Source organism: Vulpes lagopus, chromosome 11 (genome assembly GCF_018345385.1).
Source record: "Vulpes lagopus strain Blue_001 chromosome 11, ASM1834538v1, whole genome shotgun sequence".
NCBI classification, from domain to species: domain Eukaryota; kingdom Metazoa; phylum Chordata; class Mammalia; order Carnivora; family Canidae; genus Vulpes; species Vulpes lagopus.
The window spans coordinates 23701330-23729219 of record NC_054834.1 but is presented as its reverse complement, the minus strand read 5'-3'; the positions used below and the strand labels follow the sequence as shown (position 1 = coordinate 23729219).

The following is a 27890-nucleotide window of genomic DNA, read 5'->3' as shown; positions in this document are numbered from 1 at the left end:
CTTGGAGCTACAGTTTTGCACATGAAAAGTATATCCCAGATAAATTCTCTACTACCCCCAAGAATTAGCTACCCTGGAAAGCTCAGTCTCTCTCCCCAGGTCTGCGAGGCCCCCAAGAGATGGCAAAACATGATAAGACACAGACAATTCAATATATACATTTAATATAAACACATATTTATATTATATATAAATAAGTGTATAATATATAAAAATAAGCATATATTTCACATATTATATATAAATATATAAAACAGTAAGTATGCCCATCACTAATGTACTTCTGAGTTGTATAATAACCTTCCCTGTCATGAAGAAAATTATTTCTTAAGATTCCTATACTGTTCATTTTTGCAAAGGGAACTAACTATATTTCCCTTTCTTTTTTTTTTTTTTTTTTTTTTTTTTCAATTACATCTGTCCTGGGAGAAGCTCCCTGCCTCCAGCACTCCTTGCCTCTCTTCTTCTTTTTTTTTTTAATTTTTTTTTTTAATTTTTTTTTTTTAATTTATTTATGATAGCCACAGAGAGAGAGAGAGAGAGGCAGAGACACAGGCAGAGGAAGAAGCAGGCTCCATGCACCGGGAGCCCGATGTGGGATTCGATCCTGGGTCTTCAGGATCGTGCCCTGGGCCAAAGGCAGGCGCCAAACCGCTGCGCCACCCAGGGATCCCTATATTTCCCTTTCAATTTTTATAAATAATTGTGTATGACCCAGCACATGGGTTTAATAATAGAAGAAGTTGATGCTAGCAATATGAAATTTACAATTCTGGTAGCAATAAGAGACTTCTTTCATTTGTTTAACATACTTTTAGAAGTTCTCACAGGGCACCTGGGTGGCTCAGTTGGTTAAACATCTGCCTTTGGCTTGGGTCACGATCGCAGAGTCCTGGGATTAACCCCATTGGGCCTCCCTTTGTAGAGGGGAGTCTTCTTCTCTCTCTCCTTCTGCCCCTCCCCCCTGCTTGTGTGCACTTGCTCTCTCTCAAATAAACAAATGAAATCTTAAAATTGTAATAATAATAAAAAATTTCCTTAGGATGGGCACCTGGGTGGCACAGTCAGTTAAATGTCTGACTCTTGGCTTTGGCTCAGGTTGTGACCTCAGGGTCCTGAGATCCAGCCCCACCGCAGGGCTCCATACTCAGGGTGGAGTCTGCTTGGCTTTCTCCATCTGCGCACCCCCCGCCCCCACCACTCTCTCTCTAAAATAAATGACAGAATCTAAAAAAAGAGAGAGAGAAAGAAATTCTTAGGAGGAATTCCGGCTAAAACTTAGCAACTTTTTTAGTGTCCTAGAAAGGACATATCATTTTTACTGTATACAGATAGAGTAAGCACAAAATCTATAGATGGGGGACAAAATAGGAATACATCATAACACCCAAAGACAACAAACCATTTTCTTATGGGAGCGAGAAGATTTAAATGTATATCCCTGTTAAGTGTCATTAGGGTTAAAAGTAAAACACTCACTACCAAGTGCTCTTGATATGTGGTCTGGGCATAAGTGATTCCATAATCATAATAGTGCACGCCCAGGAAACAAGGAGAACAGAGGTGGGCATGATATCAACATGGCAGCAGGGCAGTGACTGAACTGAAGTCCTTGCTGCTAACTGGGCTCTTGATTTCGGTTGACCTCCTGGGGAGCTCTACCACTTTCGTGTCTTTAATAGTCTGGTGGAGTCTATGAACTGCTTCTTCAAATGATGTTTCTAAATTCAGAACAGAAAATGTATAGTATTTCAAGGAAAAACCATTATATTAAAATTAAAAGAATATGGAAAGAACAAATTTGTAATTCAGTAATGCATGACTTATAAAACTAAAGGATTAAATGAGAGGATCTACTGGAAGGTCTCAATGTTATAACAAAGGAAATGAACAGTATAAATGGCATCCTAAGATTTCTGAAAGAAACCTATTGTGACATTAAAATGTCTGATTTCTGTTGTGATACACTTATAGGTATTGCTATCACCATTGTGATTGCAATGGTTTGTTACTTACATTCAGTTGAAAGTTAGTAAAATATATATATTTTTTCTAATCCAAGTTCATTAATCACCTGAATTTTGCACTGTATTCTTGGTGTTCTGTGAGGCCTGGGTGAGAAGCTTTGGGATTCTTAGGACTCTGTTTCCATGAAATTAAGGAAGTGTTTATGTCATTGTCGGTATCTTTGACATCATCTGCTCCCTTTCAGCTAGTCGCCCTTCTAATTATTGTACCCCAGAAAAAAAAACAATTACGTTTGTACTTTTTTACAAAAATTACCAAGTGCTTCATCAGGGCTTGGCATGAGTAGGCCAAGCAGCCCCTGGCCTATCTACCCCTCCAGCTTGCTTTCTCCCAGGTCAAAATGTCCCTGATCAAAAAATTGGTGCTAAAAGGCCTAAGAACTATGTCTTAGTATCAGGATGAATAATCTCTTCAAATCAGTTCTGTCACTGATTATCCATGTTCACTGAGTTTTCTCTCTTTCAACTTTCTTTCCTATAAAGTGAATTAAAAATACCCAACTCCCTGAAATGTTGTCAGAATTGACGTTGTATAAAGTGCTTTAAACAAGTTTTGAATTATAATACATGCCCAATACTAGCAGTTACTGTTATCTTGAGCTCGGGATTTGGTGGCTGATGCATGGTAAACTGCTACACTAATCGGCATTTATGGGGTAGATAGGGAAACCTGAAATCCCTCGAAATGAGTGTTAATGTTTTATTCAACCTTGTTTATTTGCATTATCTGGTGAGTATGTAACATTCATGATAATCATTTACATAAGTTTAGTTTAACAATACATTCCCAAGACCATACCTACGTGTATAGTGATGATCTCTAAGTGGTTAGATCTTAAGCGAGTTGGTTGCATTGAAATCCAGGTCTGGTGGAATGTAGGACTCTAACACAACTCACATACAGGTGTCCCAGAGGTGGCTATATAAAGAATGTTATTGAGCAATGCGGTGGTCCATGAAAGTCATTTCATGCCACCTGGCCCATGTGTTCTATTCTACATGTGTTATTGGGCACAAAAAGAATTCATTTACTCATACAAGAAATGAAAAAGAGACCTTTTAATGATTTCTCTAAAGAAAAATTGTGATAACATTACTTAACAATTAGTTGATAATTATCAGTTTGGTGTAAACATTTTTTTAAAAAGATTTTATTTATTTATTTATTTATTTATTTATGAGACACACACACACACACAGAGAGAGAGAGAGAGAGAGAGGCAGAGACACAAGCAGAGGGAGAAGCAGGCCCCATGCAGGGAGCCTGATGTGGGACTCGATCCCGGGTCCCCAGGATCACGCCCTGGGCCGAAGGCGCCACTAACCACTGAGCCACCCGGGCTGCCCAGTGTTCACATTTTAATAGCTAAAAGAAGCATGGGACTAAATGTGGAAAAGCCATATTTCTATTTTTTAAATGCTACCTATATTTAAAAACATACCAATTTCATACTAATTACCTAAGAATTGTGTATCAATGGGGATCCCTGGGTGCATGAATAAATAAATAAAATCCTTTTTTAAAAAAATAGAATTACATATCACTAACTTTAAGGGATGAGGAGAAGGACATTCAGATCTGACCTAAAAGCCATTTGATGAACAATTTGTTTTGCTGATTTCATCATTCATATTTTGTTTCTTTTACTGCATAAAAATGTAGCCAATATCTCTAGACCAGTAGCTTTTTAGGAAACAAATCTATTTTTCAGATGATATTTATTCCAAAGCTTATTTAGAAAGGAGGCATTTAAGACAATTTTGCAGTTTCAGGACTCCTGAAGTAGTTGCATTTTCATGGAGCTTCTCCTAAGAAATGCTGTCCACCAGAGAACAGTTATTTCAGTTAAATAATTTATTGGCAACTCAGCAACCATAGTACCTGATGAAATATGTTGAGACAAGGAGTAGTCAAGTATAGTGAATGTGAAATGTACTGCGAATTTTAGAATAGGAAGAGCATATGCCAGGAAAAATGAAGAGTAATGCCTGTAAAATAATGATTATATTTGTTATGAATATTTTTAAACTGAAAAAAATAGTGATATTTAGGAAAAGAACAGTTGTTATAAGATATAGAATTTAAATAGAAATTAAAAGTACAAGAGCGACGCTATGCTAGGGCAAAGTTCTATGCCAAAAATTAAAAATTATTAGCCTATAACTTTTAACCACCTAAACAAGAATGTCACCGAATACATAAAATCATGGGTAACTATCATATAGCCCATATTTAATTTTCTATACACAGCACACTTGTCTCTAGAAAATCAGACTAAAACTTAGGAAATTAACTGAAATAGAAGAAGCAAAGGTGCATTCTTTATTGTTTTCAGAGTTACCGTCAGTGACCCAGTTTTGTTTTGTCTTTTTTCCCCCTCCAAGGAAAGAATCTATACATTATTTCCACAAGTTTTGTATAAAAGTCCCTCAAGGCTACATGCAACTACTGCTTCTTTGGGACAAATGTAGCCTGAGGGATAGAAAGAGTTTTCTAGGGTCCAAAAGCTGAATCTCACATTAATATGGAGAAGTGTCCTATTAGGATGATGGGTACCCGCTAATAGGAGAACTTCCTAATGTGTGAAAAAAATTTTTTTTTCTGGTATCATGAGCTTTGTGCTGGGCGTACTGGTTTATTTGGAGCCCGCTACTTGCGAAAGCTTCACCTTTTCCATTTTTAGAAAATGTGAGGCAGCAAAAAGGTTTTTGACAAATTGCAGATCCTGCAGAGTTTAATCAGCTTGATTGTGGGCACCCCACTGCTCTCCTTGTCTCTTATTTTATTTGACCACTAGCAGTTTGGGAACATTTTTCTGCTACTGGATTAGAGTCTTAAAAGAAAGTAAAGGATATCATTTGGGAAGATTAAAAATCTGCTTTGTAAAAAATCATCAGCAAGTCATAGGAGAGAAGACTCCCGGGAGCTCTGAAATGGTAACTCACGTTCTCTCTCTCTGTTTCTCTTTGTTTTCAAGCAGTGGACTTTCAGTAGGGACTTAGAGCACCTCTTTGATCGTTAGTGACCGGTGTGATGCAGTGGCCGTGTACTGTCTGTTGCAAAAGCCAAGGAGGTCTTGGTATGTTAGCTGGTGGCATTTTAGTTTGTGCACCTGCATTCTGTGTGTTGTGAAATAGGTCCCAGGATTTTAAATGATAATTACTTGAAGAATATTAGCTGACTTGCCTTCAAATAGTTCTTCATATCAGTGCTTCTTGTGGTTTTGATTTGATTACAATGATGCTGAAAGTTAAAAATGGTGCATACAACTTACGGCAGTGGTGTTTGTAACTAAAACAATTTTATCTCAATTTCTCTCAAATGAAAGAAAGGCATGAGAAAATGGTAAAAAGCATGTTTAGTTTGAAAACAGCGAGCACTTAGTAAAATAAAAACAAAAGACCAAAGAAAATGAAGTTAGAGGGAAAGGACCCAAACTTAAAAAACTCAAAAGAAAAAAAAAATTAGTGACACAAAAATACGAAGGTGAAGCAATCTCTATGATTTTAGCCAGTGCATATATTAATTGTAATGCATATATTTAAGTTGGCTAAATTTGTAATGAAAAGTAATAGCATCAAAACAATTAAGGTTTAGTATCCGAGTAGGGTATTTGAAGGTAATTTTAAAAAAGGCGGGGGGGGGTTGTATAAAATTTTCTTTCTTTTTTTTTTTTTTTTTTTTTTTTTACTGTATAAAATTTTCTGAAGGAATTCTTAAACCTGAAACACTTGCTAAATTTAGTTACTTAAAACTGTGCAGTTGGTTGCTTTTATCAGTGTGGTCTACTTGTTTCTTGTATCATTGTATCACATTAAAAATAAAATGGAAGGAAACTTTGTTGGCCAAAGGTGGCCTGCATAATTGTTAAGGAAGGCAATGAACTGCCACAAGGCTGGTTGTCACGGAGGCAATTTGGATAATTCGTCGTTATTTGTTTATATCCTATGATTTTATGACTTAATGACTATAGCTGATATCTTAAAAAAACAGACTTGAAACGTGTATGTCTTATTCCTGTGCCAATCATCAAAGAATAGAAAGGGTATTGACTTTCAAGTCTTTCCTCCGCGGGACTTGGGTCTCCAGTGGCGATGTCATCAGTAAGACCCAGGTTCCCAAAAGTGGAAAATCCCTGGGGGCGTAGGGTCCGTGCTCCCGGTGCGCCCCGTGCTCCCCGTGCGCCCAGTGCACTCCGTGCTCCCTGTGCGCCCTGTGCCCGCGCACTGGCCCGGCGCCGCGGTGCGTCCCTGACTTCACCCTGGCACGACCCGGGACCTCGGGCGGCAACCCGGCCCCGGCTGCGCGGCCCACCGGGCTCCCTCACGGCAGGGAACTTCTCCACGTTGTGCCCTCTTCAGTGAGTTACTTATTCCTCGTGACTCTACGGTCCTGCAAAGGGAGTGTTACGAGAGTCCCACGCCCCAGCTGCTCCCCGTCGGGCTGCGCGCACGGCTCCTGCGCACAGAGCACCGCATGCGGCCCGGGAACCACGGCTCCCTGAGCGCCTGCTCCTGCGTGTCCCGGCGCTGCTGCGGCCTGAGCGGGGCGCGGGGCACCGGGAGGCCCTCCTGCAGCCCCCGCCGCGCTGCTCCCCGGCACATGCTCCTCGGTGCCCGGTCCCCGGCACCCGGTCCTCAGCACCTGGTTCTGGGCACCTGGTCCTCGGCACCTGGTCCCCGGCACCTGGTCCCGGGCACCTGGTCCCGGGCACCTCCTACCGGGGCTCCACCTACTGGGCACGGGGATCCCTGCACTCAGCGCGCTCACAGGGCACGTGCAGGCCCTGCTGCGCCCCGACGCCGCCCGAGGGGAGAAGCCGGCCTCGCACCTGCGGAGCTCGCAGCACGCGGGCAGCTCGGGGCCCGCGAACCGGGTCTCGAAGCTTCGGCCCCGATGCTGCACGGCTGCTTGTGGTCACACGTCAATGCCCGAGCAAGTGCGACGACCTCGCGGAGAGGCATGGGGCCGCAGGTGTGCCCTCGGGCAGGGGCCAGCCACACGGAGCCGCACAGCCCATCGCACGACAGCGGCGTCAGCCCGCGGCCGGGTCGCGAGCCCGCACTCCCGCCTGCTGTGAACGGGCTCGGCAGCGTCACGCTCGGGAGCCACCACCAGCTGGAGACCTGCTCTGCGGGACTGGGAAACCGTCCACGTGCTCTAGGCCTCTGCCCAAGCACACGCGCGCACGCACATGCACACACACGCACACACATGCACACGTGTACGCACACACCCACACGCATACACGCACAGGCACACGTGCACACGCACATGCATATACACATGCGCACATGCACATGCGCACACGTGCGCGCTCACACACGCGCAGAAACATGCACATGCACACATGCATGCACATTTGCACAGGTGCACACAGACACGCATGCACACGCACAAACGCACACATGCTCACACACGCACACAGGCTCACATGCACACGCACACATGTACACACACGCACACACATGCACACACGCACACGCACACCCTTGTGATACACTGTGGTGGAGCAGCACGCCGTGGTCAGCACGGAGGAGAAGCGCGATGGAGGGCGCTGGCCAAGCAGAGCCCTGCTGAGCCAAGTGGCAGGGCCGCCACCCTCTCCGGGTCCGGGGGCCACTCTCTGCCTGCCCCACCCACCCTGCCCCTGAGCCGGGCAGCCCTGCAGGCCGCGCAGGCCCCACAGCCGTCAGCCTGGCTCTGTGGCCTGGGGAAATGTGGGGACCCTACAGTTTACTTGAAATCCCGAAGACTCACCGTCTCTTACTCCCGGCTGCTAACTCACCAGCAGGACAACGTCCTCAACACATAGAAGCCTGTTTATTCATGCATCTTCTACTCCCAGCTACGCACCAGTAGCGTCGTCCACGATTCTTTTCCTTGAAACTCAGGTGCCTCGAGCGCTCTGGGCTTCTAAAGGCTTAGACCCCTTTGTTTGGATTCTATTTTCTCGGAGTCACTTCATCCAAAGGCGAGTATCGGCTGGCCGTCCTGTTAATCTGCTACAAAGACACCCTTGATCTTCTCTTTGCGGAGATGCTGAGTTGCGATTAGCTTTTGTAGCTCCGCGGTTTTCCACAATTTTCTTTTTTACTAATTGGAGATAAGAAACAGGCTTATCTTTCAATGCTGCAAGGCCTACAGTTTCCAGATTCTCTCTTTTCCTGTTGGGTCTGTTCACCAGCTGGCCAGCACCCGCTAAGGTGTGGGTAGGACGTTAGGCCACCACTAACTTAGAGCATGGTTTGCTCCCCAAGCTGCAGAATCTGCAGCCTTATGGAATGTTTGTGCTTGCGCTCGCCTCCCTCCCACCGCCAATAAACGATCTCTTAGGGCCTGCTGCTTGACCTCAGGACGGACCTGTAACTTATCCTCACTGTACTACATTACTTCTAAGCACCAAATTGCCTATCAATTAGCAAAGGCTAAGTTTATGCTCAGGTAATTGATGGCCCTACAATAAGAATAAAGACTTTTCTATATCGCTCACATAATAATTATTTCACGTGATGGTTTCAGTCCTGCTTTATTCCTTTGTACCCAGACTTTAGAATGAGCAGATATCCCCTGACGAAAGGTGATGATGGCACCATGGTGTGGCCTCTACAGATTGTGCTCAGACGTAGACCATGTCACTTTTACTCATACTCTATTTTCCAGAGCAAGTTACATTGCTCACTCTTAAGTCAAAGGAGTGGGAAGTCTATCTTTCGGATATGGAAGGACACAGTAGGGCAGGGACGGAACTATTTTGACAATGATGCAGTATCACACATTTGCCTTAGAAGAGACATAGCGGCAGAGTGCACGAATTTGGAGTTACAGGATTAAGTCCTGCTATGTATTTAGTATACTAACATGCCAGTTGCTTCACATTTTTGGGTGATTGTTCTTTTCTAATGGAGCTAATGATGCTGATGCTGCTTATAAATATTTGACTCATTGATATTACTAAGATTAGTATAATTTAGATATCTGTTTCACTCATATAATATTAGATACCCACTGGGTAGAAAATAGAGTGCCTTGTAACATACAATTTACAAGGTACCTAAATAGATATTTCTGATTTTTATTTTCCTAATGTTTCCAAGAACTTAAGCCATAGATTTATATCAATATCTTTTTCTTTTTTAAGATTTTATGTATTTATTCATGAGAGGCACAGGAGAGAGGCAGAGACACAGGCAGAGGGAGAAGCAGGCTCTCTGAGGGGAGCCTGATGCAAGACTCGATCCCAGGACCCTGGGATCACACCCTGAGCCCAAGGCAGACTCTCAACCACTGAGTCATCCAGGCGTCCCCAATCTCTGTCTTATTTAGAATTTCACCTCTTTATCTAATTACAAAACTAGATATATTCACTGAGTGAAGCCTGAGGGGTCTCTATAGACAGGCAACTATCAAAATATCTTAGGCCATTGGTCAGGTCTAGAATGAACTTAGAAGCTATGGGACACACACTTGAAGGGTAGAAAAATTGGATGTGATACTTGTAAAAAAAAAATCTCTCTTCACTCATAAGCCTTCATCTGTGAATATTGCATACACTTCTAGACCTTTGTATCTAAAGCCTACTCACAAGCACAGTTTCACCTAATAGGTAAAAAGTCTAAAACTGAATATGCCATTAAACTTGAGAGGAAAGAAAAAAAAAAAAAAACAACAGTTTCTTAATGGGTAATTTAAAGAGGAAAGTCTGTTGTTAAAATGTTTGAGACAACATGAAAGGACAATAAGGAATTATTTTGATTTATTCTCAAATAACTGTGAATTTCACAATAAATGGCTCGTGACTTGTAGACTTATAGTTTCATTGCTCCTGTAATTACTGCTGTTTTACTCTCAAAATTCAATTCTTTTGATTTTGAGGGCAATAGAATTTCAGGGAAAAAAAACTTTAAAAGTATATCACAGCTGATATCCTCAAAAAAATGATAAATAACAGTACATGATTTAATTAGAGTCAAGTGGCCACTGTGATTAAAAAGATATTATTTTATCCGCAATGTTTTGAAAAGTAAAATCTAAATCTCAATTGCAAGTAACTATAGAATAAAAGATGTTGCAACCATCAGGAAGCTTCAAAAATATTTGCACCAATAATGTTTATAATTATGATTAAGAAATAGATTCAGGGATCCCTGGGTGGCACAGCAGTTTGGCACTTGCCTTTGGCCCAGGGCGCGATCCTGGAGACCCGGGATCGGATCCCACGTCGGGCTCCTGGTGCATGGAGCCTGTTTCTCCCTCTGCCTGTGTCTCTGCCTCTCTCTCTGTGTGTGTGACTATCATAAATTTAAAAAAAATAAATAAATTAAAAAAATAGTAGATTCAAAGTCTTCTAACAAATCATAGATATTCAGGATAAGAAATTCTGCGTATTTAGATTTAGTGATCAGGTAGTGATCACCGTGTGGAATTAGGCATTCCAAAAATTTGTTGGTACTAAGCTCTTAGGGGATTCAAGCTTATAATTAAAATGTAACAAAGTATGTACAAATTAGTTATTTTCTAAGGTGTGTGTATGTGTGTGTGTGAAACACACACATGCATATGCATGTGTACTGTGCATGTTATACATAATAACAGATATTTTATAAATTTCATATGAATGTAAATTATATTATGAGATATATATGAATGAACATTTACAAGATACAATTATTAATATGTGTGTACATTCATACATTTAGCTATAGGTGATGTTTATTTTTGAAGGGGAAAATTGTTTTCAATTTTTGTAATTGTAATTTTTACTGTAATTTTCAAAATTATAATTTTTAAAAGCCTTTAGAAATTATCTTTTACCTTTTGAGTTTTCTTCATGACCTTTTAATGACCTAAAACTGTCCTAAGAAATGTGTTCTGGTTGATTTAAAGTCTGCTAAAAAAGACACTGGAAGTTTATTTAAGGAAATAGTCGCCCTTAAGGGTATTAAACTAAGGACAACTGCATTAATTTTCTATTTGTGTATACTTTCTAATCTCACTGAAACATAAAAATGATGTTTTTAGTTCCATTTCTCTATTCTAAATTTGGGATAATCAATGACAATGTAGGGTTTAGAAATTGCTTCCTGAGAAGATAGATAGCAAGCAAATATTTTAATTAAATTATATTTATTTTTAGCCTATGTCAGAACCAGTCTAAGACTGGATGATACCAGCCTGTTTTAGGTCTTTTGAAAGACCCTAGATGTCATTTCTTTGTTTTGGTGACCTTGCCCCAGAGTTTTCAAATATATTAAATCTACCTCTGTCCTACATTAAACATTTTTGTTTGTTTATATTAAAAATTTGAAGAGACTTTATAAACTTGCCCTTTCGTTATTATCTTCTGGGATTTTTTCAATAATTATTATGCATCTTGAGGGAAAATTGCAGAGTAAGAGAACCTTAATTATAAGAAGTTTCAATTTAACAATTAATAAGGTTGAGAGGTTAAGTTTAATAGGCATTTAGTTACATATTCCTTAATATCTGATTTGCATATTTTTTCATATTCTAGAAGCCATTTAGTATTTTACAACTTAAATATTTTTCTGGGACCTTGAGAAGTATATGTTTGATCCCCCAGCAATTTTCTCTAGCGCCTAATGAGGCTCAGCCCCAGATGTATGTACTTGAAATCTTGACTATGCATCTTTAATCCTGTTTCCAGACTTAGAGCCCTGAACACCCATGTTGTCTGATTTGGATTCTTACCACTGTGTTTCCTAAGATTTGATACTTAGTTCCATCGTCACATTCATCATGCTGTTCTTCAGTCATTAATTTAGTTGTCTGATTCCCAGTAACATAAAAGAAGGAGATGAGAACACATTCATTCATTTACTCAAATATATACAGTCATTCAAATATATACATCCACATAAAATATATATTCATTCTATATATTTAAATGCTACTCTCTGCCAGGCATCATTCTATTCACTAAGGCTATAATGGCAACTAGAAAGCAACTCCCCACTCACCAGAGGTTATATTTTAGCTGTACACCTAATTTAATTTGGCACCTAAAACATTGCCTAACATAATAGATATAGCTAATAAGTATTTCAAGTGCATAAATAAATAAATATGGAAATTGTATAATTAGAAGAATGTTTGAAATTTAAATTTACACACTGTGGTACTTTTAAGTATTCGGGACAACACGTATCTTCAAGTTATTTGAAATAATAATACATCTACTAATGCAAATCAAAATCAATTGGAATTCTGCATTGTAAATGAAATTAAACCTCAGTTGATTAGTTTTTAATTTATTCATATGTTTTTCCCAAATGGCCTCATCTTCCCATCTTCTCACAAGAGACAAAGAGAAGGAGAGATGGAGGGAGGAAAGGAGGAGGATTGAGAAACAGAGAGCACGAGAGAGAATGAGATTAAATTTGTAATGAACTTTTCTAGAAATATTAATGACAATTTTAAGTCTTTCCAATAAATTTGCTATGCTATTATTAAAGAAAATGACCAAGGTAGATTTCAAATAAGGTAACTCCTAGTAAATCATTGTTTAATGAAAACAAGTACAGCAGAAAGTAGAATGTTGCATTTGTTCTTAGGACATCCCTGTAGGAACTAGCAGACATCAGATTTGTCAAAGTTACAACTCCTTTAGAGTTTCCAGGAGAACACCAGGATCAAAGAAAATAAAAAGATAAAGACTTACATTTTATTTGCAGTAGGAGTTTCTCATTTAAGAATCACTTGTTACTATCATTTTAAATAAGTTAAAAGTATGCTGGTTAGGAATCTTTACCTGACACTAATGGAACCTCCCTTGACAGATTTTTTGTTGAAGAATTATACGGTGTGAATTGAAAAAAAGAACTGTCAGGTTGGATCAGATATTTCCTATCTGCAGGTGCCTACTTGGCTCATATAATGTTCCCAACGATAGGTGGAAAAACTCATCTGTGCCAGAAGATTCTCTACATTATCAAAGAAATGCGTATTTTTATTCTGTCAAGTATATTTTAATCATAGTTATAACTATTGAATTAACCAATATTCCAAGTATTAATTTTTTTCCAACATGATTGTTCTATTTGATCAATTTTATAGAGAGATAAATGAAGTAGTAAAACTTCCATTGTGTAAGTAAGCTATTTTAATTACTTGTTATCCACAGCATTTTCCCCCTACTATTTTGACTCAACCAATGTTTCACTGTTAACTAGAGAACTGTTGTTCATGGCATTGATTTTATCAATATTTGTAGAAAATTTTCCAATCAGTTTAAATTCATTTGTAGCTGTAACTGTATTATATTTTGCTTCTACATCTTTTTCTTAGTTTTCTTTTCACTCTCATTATTAATGATTTTATTACTATTTCTGGAACAATCTATGTACAATCTTGCCTGAGGACCTTTGTATTTATTACTTCTTTGATCTTGAATATGCCTTCCTGAATTTTCCATGGGGTTTCTTCCTTTAAACTTCAGGTAAAATTTCACCAACTCAGAGAGGACTTATCTGACCATCCCAAGCAAATCAATACTCAACTACCTTCGATCCTTTTATTTTATAGCACCTACTATCACTGACATTATATTATGAATTTACATATTATTTGGCTTATGGTTTGTATAAAATTTAAGTGTCTCAAGGCCGAGCTCATGAATTAGTAGTTAATGATGCAAAAAATGGTGCCTGGCACATAATGAATAATAAATATTTAATGAATTAATAATAAATATTGACATGGGTTATGAACAATTAGACCAGTTAAAGTTTATGAAGCTATTCATGAAATAGTTAGAACCTTCATTTCAGGATAAAAGAAAATCCAAACATATAAAAAATGGAAGCCCTTATATTTGGAATAAAACTTCCCTTTCTTTAGACTTCCAACTGTAGAAGTCAGAGGAGATCAGGATGCTGAAGTAGTCTGATCTTCCCTCCACAGGCCTTTAGGTTTTCATGTGCTGAAGATTCAGCCATGATAGGAGTGAAGCCATCACCAGAAGGGCGTAGGAGAGTTCCAGTGTGCTCAGAGTAAGCTGACCTCTTACTGGACATTGGATGCCTTCTGTGTAAATCATAAGGAGGCCCACACATGGTGTATGTTCCTCCTCTACAGGCCACTGCTGTTTCGGGTCAAGGGAGAGAGTCTCTGTGCCAACCTAAAGATGTCCATCAGAAGTCGGGAGGAATTCACACAGCCTGTGCTGCCTAGAGAGCACTATCATCAAGAGTCAAATAGTAATGCTGAAGCCTTGAACACCCCTGATGAGACCTCACAACCATCACCCTGTCCCCATTGACACAGGCAGGCTACTCTGTCTTGGAAAAATCAGGATTTGATTGCTCATCCCTATGATGTCTCACACTCTCTCATTTTATGTCAGTAGCTAAAAGGAACCCAGAACTTCCAAGATATTCCTGATTCCGAGATCTCTAATCCTCATGGCAATTCCTCTCTGTCTCCTGATACCCGTTCACCAGGCTCTCTTGAACTCACCAACAAAACCCCTTCATCTTCAGCCACTTTTATATACTTTCCCTTTATCTTCTCTCTAAATGAAGCTGGTTCTTTTTTAGTAATCCTGCTTCTCATGTCAGCTCCAAAGGATGGCTATTTCCCTACCACACCATTTAAATGGCTGAGATTGGAGGTGAGGTGATATTCTCTTACTCTTCAGGATCACTTCCAAAAGTCTCCTTTCCCCTCCCTAAAACTCTCTACCCATGATCTCATGGAATTAGCAGATACCAGCTGCTATTCTTCTCTATAGAAGTTTTTTTTTACCAACCTCTGGTCACTTCCTCTCTTCTGTTAAGATTTTAGTCTTAGCTTACTGTCTCTCTAACACCTTTCTTGTCATACAGTATGGTAATTTCAGTACCCATGTAGACTTCAAAAACACTAGTCTTGCTTACTTGACTCCTCTCCCCCAAAGATCTTGTTTTCTATCGTATCACTGAAGTGATTTCACAATTATATGATACATGTGTCCATGGGATATTTAACGTGGTATTGACATTTGAGTTTCAGTGTTTGCATGTATACTTGGGTTAATAGATTGTCTATTTACTTCTATACCTAGCATAAATTCTTTGCTTAAGTCAACTCTTGAAGTTTCCCTAATCTATCAGATTGTAAGGGATCCAACAAAAATATGTTGTATAAATGCATATTGGATAATATAGTCTATGTTTCTCAAAAATATAGTAATCTAGATATATTCTATATTTCTCACAAAATGTACTGTAAAAAAACAGGATTGGATATAGCTTTGAGAGAAATGCTACTTCAGAATAAAGTTTCTATTTACTTAAATAAGATTAAAATTATTTAATAAGGTTAATACGTAGCCAATGAATCTTTATTGCATACTATTTTTGTTTTAACCAAATTGTGTATTTTCTCAGTTGAGATATTTTTAAGCCTCTGGTCCAGATTTGAGTTGTCTTTATTTGTTTACTAAATTATTTTCATTATTCAAATGTTAAATAGTGTATGATTACTGACAAAGCATCTGTTTTAGTAAAATAAAATTATTCAAAGGATGTTTTTATTTCATATTTTGAAAGATTCAATTATTTAAAATTTCTATTTACTTTTCACATATGGTATAATTTCTTTCTTTGGTGGGAAAGAAAGCTTTTGTTAAAGCAAAATCCAGTTACTTGCTAACAGTGCCATGAAATTACTGCTTAGCTGGGTTGTCAGTGTGAGCCTCTCATAGTCAGTAGTGAAAAATGTTAATGACATCATAGCATTATGGACAAGTCAATAGAGTGTGTTAAAATTTCAACTGATTCTCAAATAAACCAGTTATTCTTTAACAGAGTCACACCCTAAATAATGAATAATTTCAAAGTACCTCAATTCCAATTAGTGATTAAAAATCGTAATTTGGTTGAGGGAGACAGAGTGAAATGTTTGTCAGATTCAATGTCCACCTCCCATAATGCCTTTTTCCTTCCTATGTTACATTTTCCTATGCAACATTTAAAAGGCAATTATACTGACTTTTAATTGAGTGGAGCAACTATTAATTAATTGCCAATTTTTTGAATTATATTGGAATTCTAAGAATGAATTTGTTTATCTTTATAGGATATCTAAAGTGTCCAGGTACTTAAAATCACCAATTGGACTGAACAAATGTACCTCAGGAATTAAAAATTTTTCCAGAGGGAGGTAAGAGATCTTAAAGTATGCATATATTTGCATGTTAATAAGTTTTGGTGAAAATTTAGATATGTTAGTACATTTCTTCGGTGTATAATTTAGAGGATAATTTTTAGAAATTAAGGGCACTTTCTGTTTTTACTTAAATATTCTTTATTCTTTGGAATGACTTAGATATATGAGACTGCTGTTAACATTTAAAAAAAAAATGGTTCATAGGGAAGCCACATTGCCACCTCAAAATGTCAAGATCTGAATGGCTACTGTTTTGCTTTTTTTTTTTTTTTTTTATCTTTTTATGTTGGACTAGACCGGGTTTACCAAGTTCCCCAAGAGCCACAGAGCAAAGATATCTGACATGGAGGCAGATTGCCATCTAGAAAGATCCTTTGGCCAGCCTGCCCCTTCTACATTTCCTGGACCACATATGGTTACTATCAGCTACAATCCATTCAAAGGCTTGAGTGCCAAGCACAGGGAGAGGAGCCAGTTTGTAGTGTGTTACACTATCTTAATTTTGACCTAAGATATGAGACTGAAATATTACCCTTAAAGTAAAATACACTTAGAAATCTGAATGTATTCATATTATTTTTAAACCCTTTTTAACTATAAATGTTCCTCAAACTTCATTTCATTGTAAGTACAAAGAAAATTCAGCAGCATTAGGTTTATCATCCCACTATATTATATATATTGCTACCGGCAAGAATTGCTGTTAGAAGAAATGAATAAGGAATTAAAACATACACTTTAAGATCATAGCTAGTATATGAGAATGGCAAGAAAAAAAAACCTGAATCTAAATAGTATTTCCCTTATAGTTGTTTGAGTAGAAAAAGAGTCATTTATTAATTTTATTTCACTAAAAATAAGGGGGTCCCAATTTTATTAGGTGCCTTGGAATTTAATTAGATGATTATTTCTATTTAATGTGAACAAATGCTTTTTTCCTTGTTTTTTCATAATTAGTGTCAAGAAAAATAATATTTTTAGGAATTTTAAGGAAATTACAATTGCTAAATGGAAGCATCACTTCCAAATGCAAAACATTCATCACATAAGGTAAAAATGTAGTGATATGAGATTAACACTGAAGCAATTAAAGTATCAAGTCATTATGGATTTTTAACTTTTTTATGGCACATCTCCTACATTAGTACTGAGAGGTCAATAAAGACTCCAAAATATGACATTTGTATTGCCTGTTCTCTATACAAATATATACATTTACACATACGTATAAACATATCTATACATACATATAGTCATTATTGGGCTACATTAATTTTTAGTCTCCGACAGTACCAGTTTCCTGGATGCTATTTTTCATTAGTGTATCCTGTGCACAAATACTAAACATTATTTTCTTTTTCTATGTTTCCAATTACAATTGCCTAATAGGGCTCCCATAAAGGAGGAAAAATTCACAAAATGCATTCCTTGGATACTGATTAAAATCTGTTCCAAATCTATGAAGGCTGAAGACATACATAGTGGTACTTAAATATGTATACTTGAAGATCTAGCCAGTTTTTCAAAATTAATTTATAAACACATCAACAATCCAAATGGATGAGTCTTAAGTTATTGAATACAATTAACAATGTACACATGGGATTGAAGTGGGATAGTAATTAGTATGACCATTTATTAAAGTCAAAGTATCAAATTTGACTAAAATCTGATGAAATTTATTTCCACATATTGCATTTAATGGAATTATTTGCAGAATTGAACATTTGATTATAGGCTTTGAGTAACACAAATATAAACTGGCATCAATAAGAACTGGTCTGTTGGAAAATGTGACCTGGTCATCCCAAATCAGAAGACTTTTTTATTGACAAAGTTACCATATCGCTTAGTCTCCCCTTACTTCCTTTTTTTTTTAACAGAAGTAACCTAAATGAGAATTATTGACATGTCAAATGTATAGTGAAATATTTAATGTAAATGATTACTTAACAGTATATTTTGCTTGTCCTGCTAATTCTATTGTTTGATGGCTTACTCACTGAGAGAATGCCAATGTGGCAAGATCCAAGACATTTTTTTTTTCCTTAATCTGAAAATTGTTCTGTAATTACTGATTATTCCCTTGACATGGCTCCATATACGTTTGATTATAAATAAGTTCTAGATTGAAAAGTACAGATACCTTACTAGTAAGCCTGTGACAAAGATTTCAAGAATTTAAAAAAAATAGAAGGCAACTAAAAGAAACTAGTTAAGAAAAAGGTATACTAATTTGGAAGAGAGGAAAATTAGATAATATTCCATATTAACTAAAAAGGAAAATTGAAAATGTGTGGATGAAAAAGAAGAAAAAAATGTAAATCAGAATGTGAAAATATCAAGTATTATATACAATTTGATATTCCACTTGAGGTTCATTCTAAATGACTATTGAATAACTGTGATATGTTTTTAGGGAAATTGTCTCATACAGCAGAATAAAATGACACTCCAGATTCATATAGTTCTGGAATTTCAAGCTGGATCACTTTGTGACCTTGTGAAAATTACTTTGCCTTATTTAATTTTCTCATTCATACATTGGGACTAACAATATCTACTTTTACTTATAATTTTTACAAATTTTGAGATAGTTTATGGTTTTATTAAATTACATTTTAAAGTGTATGGTATAGTTTTCTCTTTCTTTGAATATTTTTCAAACTATTTTTATTCATTTTATTTTTCATAAGTGTTCAGCTTTTTTCTGTCTAAGTATACATCTTATTTTTTTTCTTCTGATTATAAACTTTTCAAGATTAAATATACTTTTCTTGGGATGCCTGGGTGGCTCAGCGGTTGAGCATCTGCCTTCGGCTCAGGGCGAGATCCTGGGTCCCAGGATTGATCGAGTCCCGCATCGGGCTCCCTGCATGGAGCCTGCTTCTCTCTTGGCCTGTGTTTCTGCCTCTCTCTGTGTCTCTCATGAATAAACAAATAAAATCTTTAAAAATAAATAAATAAAAATAGTTTTTCTTATTTATGCCTGCCCCCTCACCCACCAGTTTAAGACATAGGCATTATTTATTGAGTAACTGAAAGAAAGAATAAATTTAAAAGAAAAAATAAGGGTGCCTGGGTGGCTCAGCAGTGGAGCATCTGCCTTGGGCCCAGGGCGTGATCCTGAACACCCGGGATCGAGTCCCACATCGGGCTCCCTGCGGAGCCTGCTTTTCCCTCTGCCTGTGTCTCTGCCTCTCTCTCTGTGCATCTCTCGTGAATAAATAAAATCTTTAAAAAAATAAAAAATAAAAGAAAGAATAAATTTCTACCTTTTTATGTAGACATGTTGCTGAATTAAGCTGACACTATTAAAAAATGTAAATTCTCTCTAAAAAAAAGTCACTATTTAATAGACTTTTCAAATGAAAAATCCTTTTGACTCAATATATCCACCTATTAATTTAGCGTTGTTTGATTTTGAATCTAAATAGGGTCTCGTAGCTTATAACTTTGTAATATTTTATTCTGTTTTAATCACTCCTAAGATTTTTCAAGAAATTAGAATATATTTTCCTTATCGTAGAATTTCCTAGCCATCTTTAAAAGAAAGGTGGATTGCTCACGCTCAAAGCGTTACTTACTTTTGAAAACTTCATTGTCTGTATGTTTGTAGAAATTCTATCTCAGATTCAGACAGAATCATTTCTTTTTCTTTAGTATTTTATTTATTTGAGAGAGAGAAAGAGTGCGCACAAGCAGAGGGAAAAGGAGAAGCTCTTACCCACTTATTTGGGAGCCCCATGTGGGGCTTGATCCCAGGACCCTGGGATCATGACCTGAGCTGAAGGCAGGCACTTAACTGACTGAGCCAACCCGGTGCCCCTATTTATTTTTCTATAGAAGCTAATAATTCATTTTTCATACTGTTCTTTTTTTTCCTTCTTCTTCTTCTATCTTTATAGTTTATACTAAATGTCTTTAGGCCCACAGAATTTCTGAGCCAGAAGGGTTTTAAGAGATCATTTCATTGTTTACATAAGGAAACTTAGGCCAAGATAAATCTAATACAAGTTACAGACACCAGGACCCAACCTCCAAACTCTAATTTTGGAGTTCTTTCTTTTGTATCATAATATCTTGCTCCCAAGATACTCTATTTCTGGACTTTCTTCCTTATTCATTTTAGGATTATCTGTTGACAGTCTCCATTATTTATCAGCATTGTCTTCAACTGAAATTTATAACATACAGACAAAATAAAGAGACGGCATCCTCTTCTTCCAGAAAGACAAGCCTGTCAGTGGGTTAAAAAAAAAAATTGAGCAAGAAAGATTGGGTAATAAGAGAAACACATACATAGTACACTACCCCAGGGGACAGCCCTGTTTAGGGAACAACATTTTGTGGCTGGCTAAATATATGTTGATATATATACAAAAGGCAAAACACTGCATAGAACTTTTGTTTTTTATTAAACTCAATGAGATGTGTAGCTTCTTTGGGTGAAACCTGTATGTGTTTCTTTTTCCACACTAACTTTGAGGGGCAAATTAGGAAATATAAATTCCAACTGTTTTAAAGGGCTCACTTCTATGGTTTTTGACAGTGATATAATCTACCCATGAAACCACCACCAGAAGCAAGACACAGAATATTTCTATCACCCCGACAAGATTCTTTATGACCCTTTAGTTTCTTCATACTATGCATTAGTTTTCAGTTTTTATAAATAGAATCATGTAGGTGTGTAGTTTTATGTATTTTTTCACTTAGCATAATGATGTAGAGATTAATTTATGTACTTTTTTGTATCAACAGTTCATTTCTTTTTATTGCTGAATAGTATTTCACTGAGGACATACTAGATTTGTTTATTAATTCACTTATTGATGGATAGTTGTTTCTTTTGACTTTTGTGAATTGATTTTCTATGAGCATTTGTGTACAAGTCATTGTGTGGACATGTGTCTTCATTTCTCTTGGAAAACATGTGGAGTTGGAATACCAGGGTCTTTGGTAGGTGTACACCTAACTTTTTAAGAAATGACGGTTTTCCCAAGTGTTTGCACCATTTGGCATTCACCTGAGTGGTGTACGAGAAATCTCTGTTGCTTTGCATAAGAGGTCTTCAAACTATAGCTCTTGAGCCAAATGAGTTTTATTTGTAAATAAAGTTGTATTGGAACACAGCCACACTCACTTGTTATGAATGAGGTGCTTTCATGCTACAAAAGCAGAATTAAGTAATTATGACAGAAACCATATGGATCTCAAAGGTTAAAATATGTACTTTCTGGCCCTTTAAACAAGAACTTTGCTGATCCCTGCTCTGCATCCTTGCAACATTTCTTGCCAGTCTTTCTTAATTTTAGCCATTTTAATGTATATGTGATGGTATTTCAATGGAATTTAATTTGCATTTCCCTGATGACTAATGATATTGAGTATCTTTTAATTTCTGTATTTGCCATCTGTATGTCTTCTCTGAATTATCCATTTGAAATATTTTGCTCTATTTTTTAAATGATTTTTTTCTTATTTTTCTATTGTAAGAGCACTTTATATATTCTGGATGCAAATCCTTTGGTAGATAGGTATGTTTTAAGAATATTTTCTCCCATTCAATGGCCTTCATTTTCATATTCTTAAGTTTCTTCTGAATAGCAAAAATTTTAATATTGATGAAGTCCAATATATTATTTTTTTATCATTTGTACTGTCGAGGACTAAGAAACCTTTGCTTACCCCAGTTTAATTTTTTCTCCAATATTTCTTCAATATTTTCTTCTAAGAGTTTTATTGTTTTAGTTCTTGAAGGAAGGACCAAGATCTATATGGAGGTACTTTTTGCACCTATTGTGAGATATGTTGAGTTTTTTTTTTTCCATGACAGTGTCTAATTGTTCTAGCGTTCTTGGTTGAAAGGTCACTTCTTTCCATTGTCTTACCTTAGGAACTTTGTCAAAGATTAATGACCTATTTCTGAGCTAATTGTTTCTATTGGACTGTGACTACTTGTGCCAACGACACACAATCTTTATTTTTGTAGATTTACACTGTCTTGAAATTGATGACTTGTATAAGATGATCAATTCAGCTGCATTTTAAAATTTCTTTGGTATATCTAGGTTGTTTACTCTCACAAATGACTCCTCTACCCACTCCGTTACACACACAGAAAAGTTCTTAAAATATTATTGGAATTTTTTTGACTCTGTAAATCAATGTTTCTTTAGATACTTTATTATTACTGATTTTTTTTTTAAATTTTTTTTTTTAATTTTTTTTATTTATTTATGATAGTCACAGAGAGATAGAGAAGCAGAGACACAGGCAGAGGGAGAAGCAGGCTCCATGCACCGGGAGCCTGACGTGGGATTCGATCCCGGGTCTCCAGGATCGCGCCCTGGGCCAAAGGCAGGCGCCAAACCGCTGCGCCACCCAGGGATCCCTATTACTGATTTTTAATTCGATTCCACTATGTTCAGAGAACATACTCTGATATTAATCATTTAAAATCTACTGAGAGTTATTTTAAGACCCACCATATGTGCTTCATTGTGTTTTTTAGATCCACTATGTGTTTACTGATTTATTTTTGTCTAGTTGTTCTAATAAAACCCCTTCCTATCATTGTGTAATTTTAATTTTTCCCTTTAATTCTGTCACTTATTATTTCTTATACATTGTGGTACTTTTGTAAATTCATATACACTTATGCTTTGTATGTCTTCCTACCGAATTGACTATCATTATGTACCATTTCTTTTTGTTTTTGATTATACTGTTGCCTTACTGTCTATTTTAGCTGATATTAAAATAATCACTGCAGGATTTTTATGCTTAATATTTGTATCTGTTCATTTTCAAGTCATCTGCTAAAGCTGGAGTTGAGCATTGAATGCATTCTGATTTCTGTTCCTTTGTCATATGTATCCCCCCAACCTTACCAAGAAAAACAAAGTTTTTAGGCTTCTACTTTTATCCCTGATATTCTGAAATAGTTTTACATTATGCCTTTAGGATTTGTTTTATTTTGTCATCTTTGCAGTATGCACTAAGCATAACCTTTTAATCTGAAGACTTATGCCCTTTCCGTAATGGGAAATATTCTTGATATATTGATATCTCCCTTTCCCTCTGCATGCCACTCCCCCTGTTTGTGCGTGCACACTCTCTCTCTGCTGAATAAATAAATAAAACTTTAAAAAGAAAAAGTTTAAAGATATATTTATCTATTTTAAAAAGGAAGAGAGAGTGTGCATGGAGGGCAGGGGCAGAGGGAGAGGGAGAGAGAAACCCAAGCAGACTCTACACTGAGCATAGAATGTAGGGCTCTATTTCACAACCCTGATATCAGAGCTGAGCTGAAACCAAGAACCAGACACTTAACTGATTGTACCACCTAGGTGCCCTGTCCCTGCCCATTTTTTTAACTGAATTATTTGATTTTTGGTATTATGTTGTATAAGCTTTTAATATGTTTTAGATACTAACCCCTTATTGGATACATCACTTGCAGGTATGGATTGGTTGTCTTCAGTAGGTTGTCTTTTTGTTTTGTTGATGGTTTTATTCACTGTACAAAAACTTTTTTTTTTTTTGATGGCTCTCAATAGTTTAATTTTGCTTTTGTTTCCCTTGCCAAAGGAGAAATATCTAGAAAAATGTTTCTACAATTGATGTCAAAGAGATTACTGCTTGTTTTCCTCTAGGAATGGTTTGGTCTCACATTTTGGTCTTTAACCTATTTTGAGTTTATTCTTATGTATAATATGAGAAAGTGTTCCACTCACATTCTTTTGCTTTGTAGCTATGTAGTTTTCCAAATACCATCTGTCAAAGAGACTCTCTTTTGCCATTGTATATTCTTGTCTACTTTATTGTAGATTAATTGACCATAATAGCGTGAGTTTATTTCTGGAGTCTCTGTTCTGTTGATCTGTGTATCTTTGATTTTGACTATGACAGCTTTGTAGTGTATTTTGAAATCTGGGATTACGATACCTCCAGCTTTGTTCTTTCTCAAGATTGCTTTCATTATTCAGGGTCTTTTATGATTCCAAACAAATTTGGGAATGATTTGATCTAGTTTTGTGAAAAATGCTGTTAATATTTTGATAGGGATTACGTTAAATCCATAAATTGCTTTGGATGCTTTGGACATCTTAACAATATTGATTTTTCCACTCTATGAACACGGAGAATCTTTCCATTATTTGTGTTATCTTGTGGTTTTTGTAGTATAGATCTCATCTCCTTGGTTAAGTTTATTCCTAGGTATTTTATTCTTTTTGGTACAATTGTAAATGGGGTTGTGTTCTTAATTTTGCTTCATTATTAGAGGATAGGAATACAACAGATTTATGTTTATTTATTTGGCATCTTACAATTTCACTGAATTAATTAATCAGTTCTATTAATTTTTTGGTGGAGTGTTTAGGGTTTTCTGTATATAGTATTTTGTCATCTTCAAATAGTGAAAGTTTTACTTCACTAATTTGGATGTCTTGGTTTTTTGTTTTTGTTTTTATTTTTGTTTTTTTGCCCGATTGCTGTGACTAGGACATCCAGTACTATATTGAATAGTAGTTGTGAGTGGATATCCTTGTCTTGTTCCTGATCACAGAGGTAAAGCACTCAGGTTTACATTATTGAGGATGATATTAGCTATGGGTTTTTCTATATAGCTTTTATTATGTTATGGTATATTCCCTCTAAATCTTCCTTTTTAAACGTTTTTATCATGAATACATGCTGTATTTTCTCAAATGTTTTTTCTGCATTTACTGAAGTGATTGTTTTTTGTCCTTTCTCTTGTTAGTGAGATGAATGATGTTGATTGATTTGCAAGTTTGGCATCATCGTATCCCTGGAATATATCCCACTTGATCTCATGTCGAATGATTTTTTTAAAGATATTGTTAGATTTGGTTTGCTAATATTTTGTTGAGAATTTTTGCATTTATGTTCATCATAGACATTGGCTCATAGTTTTCTTTTTCTATAGTATCTTTATCTGGTTTTCAGATCAGAGTAATGGTGGCCTCATAAAATGAATTTAGAAGATTTCCTTTCTTTTCTACTTCTTGGAATAGTTTGAGAAAAGTAGATGTTAAGTCTTCGTTAAATGTTTGGTAGAATTCATTTGTGAGGCCATCTGGGTTGGGATTTTTGTTTATTAGGAGTTTTTAAATTACTGATTCCATTTCATTGCTAGTATTCAGTCTGTTCAAATTTTCTGGGTTTTTTCCTCACTTATATTTGGAAAGTTATATATCTTTAGGCATTTACTCATTTCTTCTAGGTTTTCCAACTTGTTGGCATAAATTTTTTTTTTTTTTTTTTTTTTTTTTTAGTTCTCTCTCTTTACGCATCTGGCTAAAGGCTTATCAATTTTGCTAACCTTTCCCAAAAACTATCTACTGGCTTCACTGATCTGTCCTATTGTTTTGTTTTTTTAAATCTCTATTTCACTTATTTCTGCTCTAATGTTCATTCTTTCCTTCATTCTGCTGGCTTTGGGTTTTGCTGCTCCTTTTCTTCTAGCTCCTTTAGATGTAAGATTACATTGTTTGTTTGAACTTTTTCTTTTTTCTTGAGGTAGGCCTGTATTGCTATAGTGTTTCCTCTTAGAACAGTTTTTGTGGCATCCCAAAGATTTTGAAATGTGTTTTCATTTTCATTTGTCTCTATGTTGTTGTTGTTGTTGTTTTAATTTCCTCTTTGATTTCTTGGTTCACTCATTCATTGTTTAGTAGCATGTTATTTAACCTCCATGCATTTCTGTTCTTTCCAGACTTTTTCTTGTGATTGACTTTAGTTTCATACCACTGTGGCCAGAAAAGACACATGATGATTTCAGTCTTTTTGAATTTGTTGAGACTTGTTTTGTGGCCTATTCTGGATGATCTTCCATGTGCACTTGAGAGAATGTATATTGGGATATACAACTTGGGATAAAATGTTGTGAATATATCTGTTAGATCCATCTGGTCCAATGTATCATTCAAAGCAACTGTTTCCTTGTTGATTTTCTGTTTGCTTGTTTGTTTTTTTTAAAAAAAAAACAATCATCTTTTCATATTTGTGAAGAATATTCATTATAGATTTGACATGTTCTTCATTTCTTTCATTGTTTTCTCCAAGTTCTTTCATTGGTGATTTTAGGGTTTTGTTGTTTTGTTACTCTTCTTCATTCATGTTGACAGCTTTCTTCATATGGCAGATAATTCTGGACTGTACATTGGTTATATGGGTGAGATATCAAGCTATTTTCAGAAGCAGTTTATGAGCTGGGGTTGGGGTAGGAAGGACCATTAGACTACATTAGATTAATGTGGACCATTGTGGACCATTAGAATACACTTTATATTGACCATAAATCAGTCTTTTCACAATGGGCCATCAAACAACAACATATGGAACACATGTGCTTTCTCAAGTTCAATGTAGTTTCTGCAATAGTTGACAGAGGGGAAGAGCCTCCTGATTGCTGATATTTGGGTGCAGAGTAGGAGAAAGCTGGCCTTCGAGTCTTCTCTAGTAAAGCATGCTATTCAGTGCTGATTGTCTCTCAGGTTCCTCAGGGCCAGTGGGTTTGCTTGTCCTGAGAAGCTCTCTGACTCCCTTCTGCCAAATTAAATAAGCCTATGTGAATTCCCTTCCCCCAAATTTCTTGAAGTCTTCTATTGCTGCAATCACTTTTATCATTCTTGTGGTCATAATGTATGAAGACTTCTTTTTTGGTTGTTACAATTCTTTTGTTATATATCTTTACTAAGGTTAAGGTAGAGAGACGAGGTGATACTATTGGTATCATACTAGCTATGTTTAATCTTTCTCATTTAATTGGAATTCACATTATATTCTTAACAAATAATCAGATATTTAAAAATAGATTTGCTTGACATGACATAAATATTATTATGGATGATAGTCGTGTGTTTGGAGGTTTAATAGTCAGGAAAAATAATCTAAGTTTCTCAGAAACAGGTATGTAAATAGCAATTAATCAGTCTTTTCTCCTTTGTGGTCATATTTTATGGATCATATTATTACTTGTTGGTACTTGTACTATAGGAAGAGAAGAAAACTCACATCTGTCCATTTGAGTATATGCTAAGAATTTTACTTAGCAGTTTGATAGAGGAAGAATTGGAAATTATTGGCTAAAATGATGCTTTGAAATTATATATGGATTTCATTACTCATTTTATTTTTATACTCCTATTACCATAGATAATTGACTATAATTTAAGTGGGAGTATAGACTGAAATATAGTTGCAGCTCATCTGGGTTTCATCAAAATTATATCCCTATTGGGCCACAACTGGACTTTGAAACAACTTATGTCTGAAAGTGCTACCCATAGTCCTTGGAGATTTGCCTGAGGTCTGAGACAGTTGCTAAGGAATCTATCATACTCCACTCTTCTTCAGTAAAACCATAAGCAACAGCAGTTAACCAGAACTGAAAATAACAAAAGGTGAAGAAATAAGCAAAAAGAAACAGAGTATATTAACTATTGGACTTAAAGACTATTGTACATAGATCCATTTAGATTAGTTATTATAAATGGAATTTCTGTAACAAGCTATTTTAATCAACGCTACACAAATTGAGACTCGGGTCCTTAAGTTTTGGGTTTTTTTTTATCCCATATCATTCCAAATATGTGGTCACAAGTTTGTTTGAGCTTTCTTTGTTAAGGACAATTTTCTTTTGTTTCTAAAATAGTGAAGTT

At 36.4% G+C, this 27890-nt stretch overlaps 1 protein-coding gene across 3 annotated transcripts in view; it reads left to right on the top strand.

The window, feature by feature from the left end:
• Positions 1-27890, top strand: part of SEMA3A (semaphorin 3A) — a 461093-nt gene that overhangs the window by 136689 nt on the left and 296514 nt on the right. For 2 of the 3 annotated variants that reach the window (XM_041723448.1, XM_041723450.1), the window contains one exon: positions 16108-16191. The gene's annotated coding sequence lies outside the window, so the exon portion shown is untranslated. Of the gene's footprint in view, positions 1-4785; positions 4965-16107; positions 16192-27890 lie in introns of those variants that run through there. The other variant, XM_041723447.1, reaches the window with a different exon arrangement.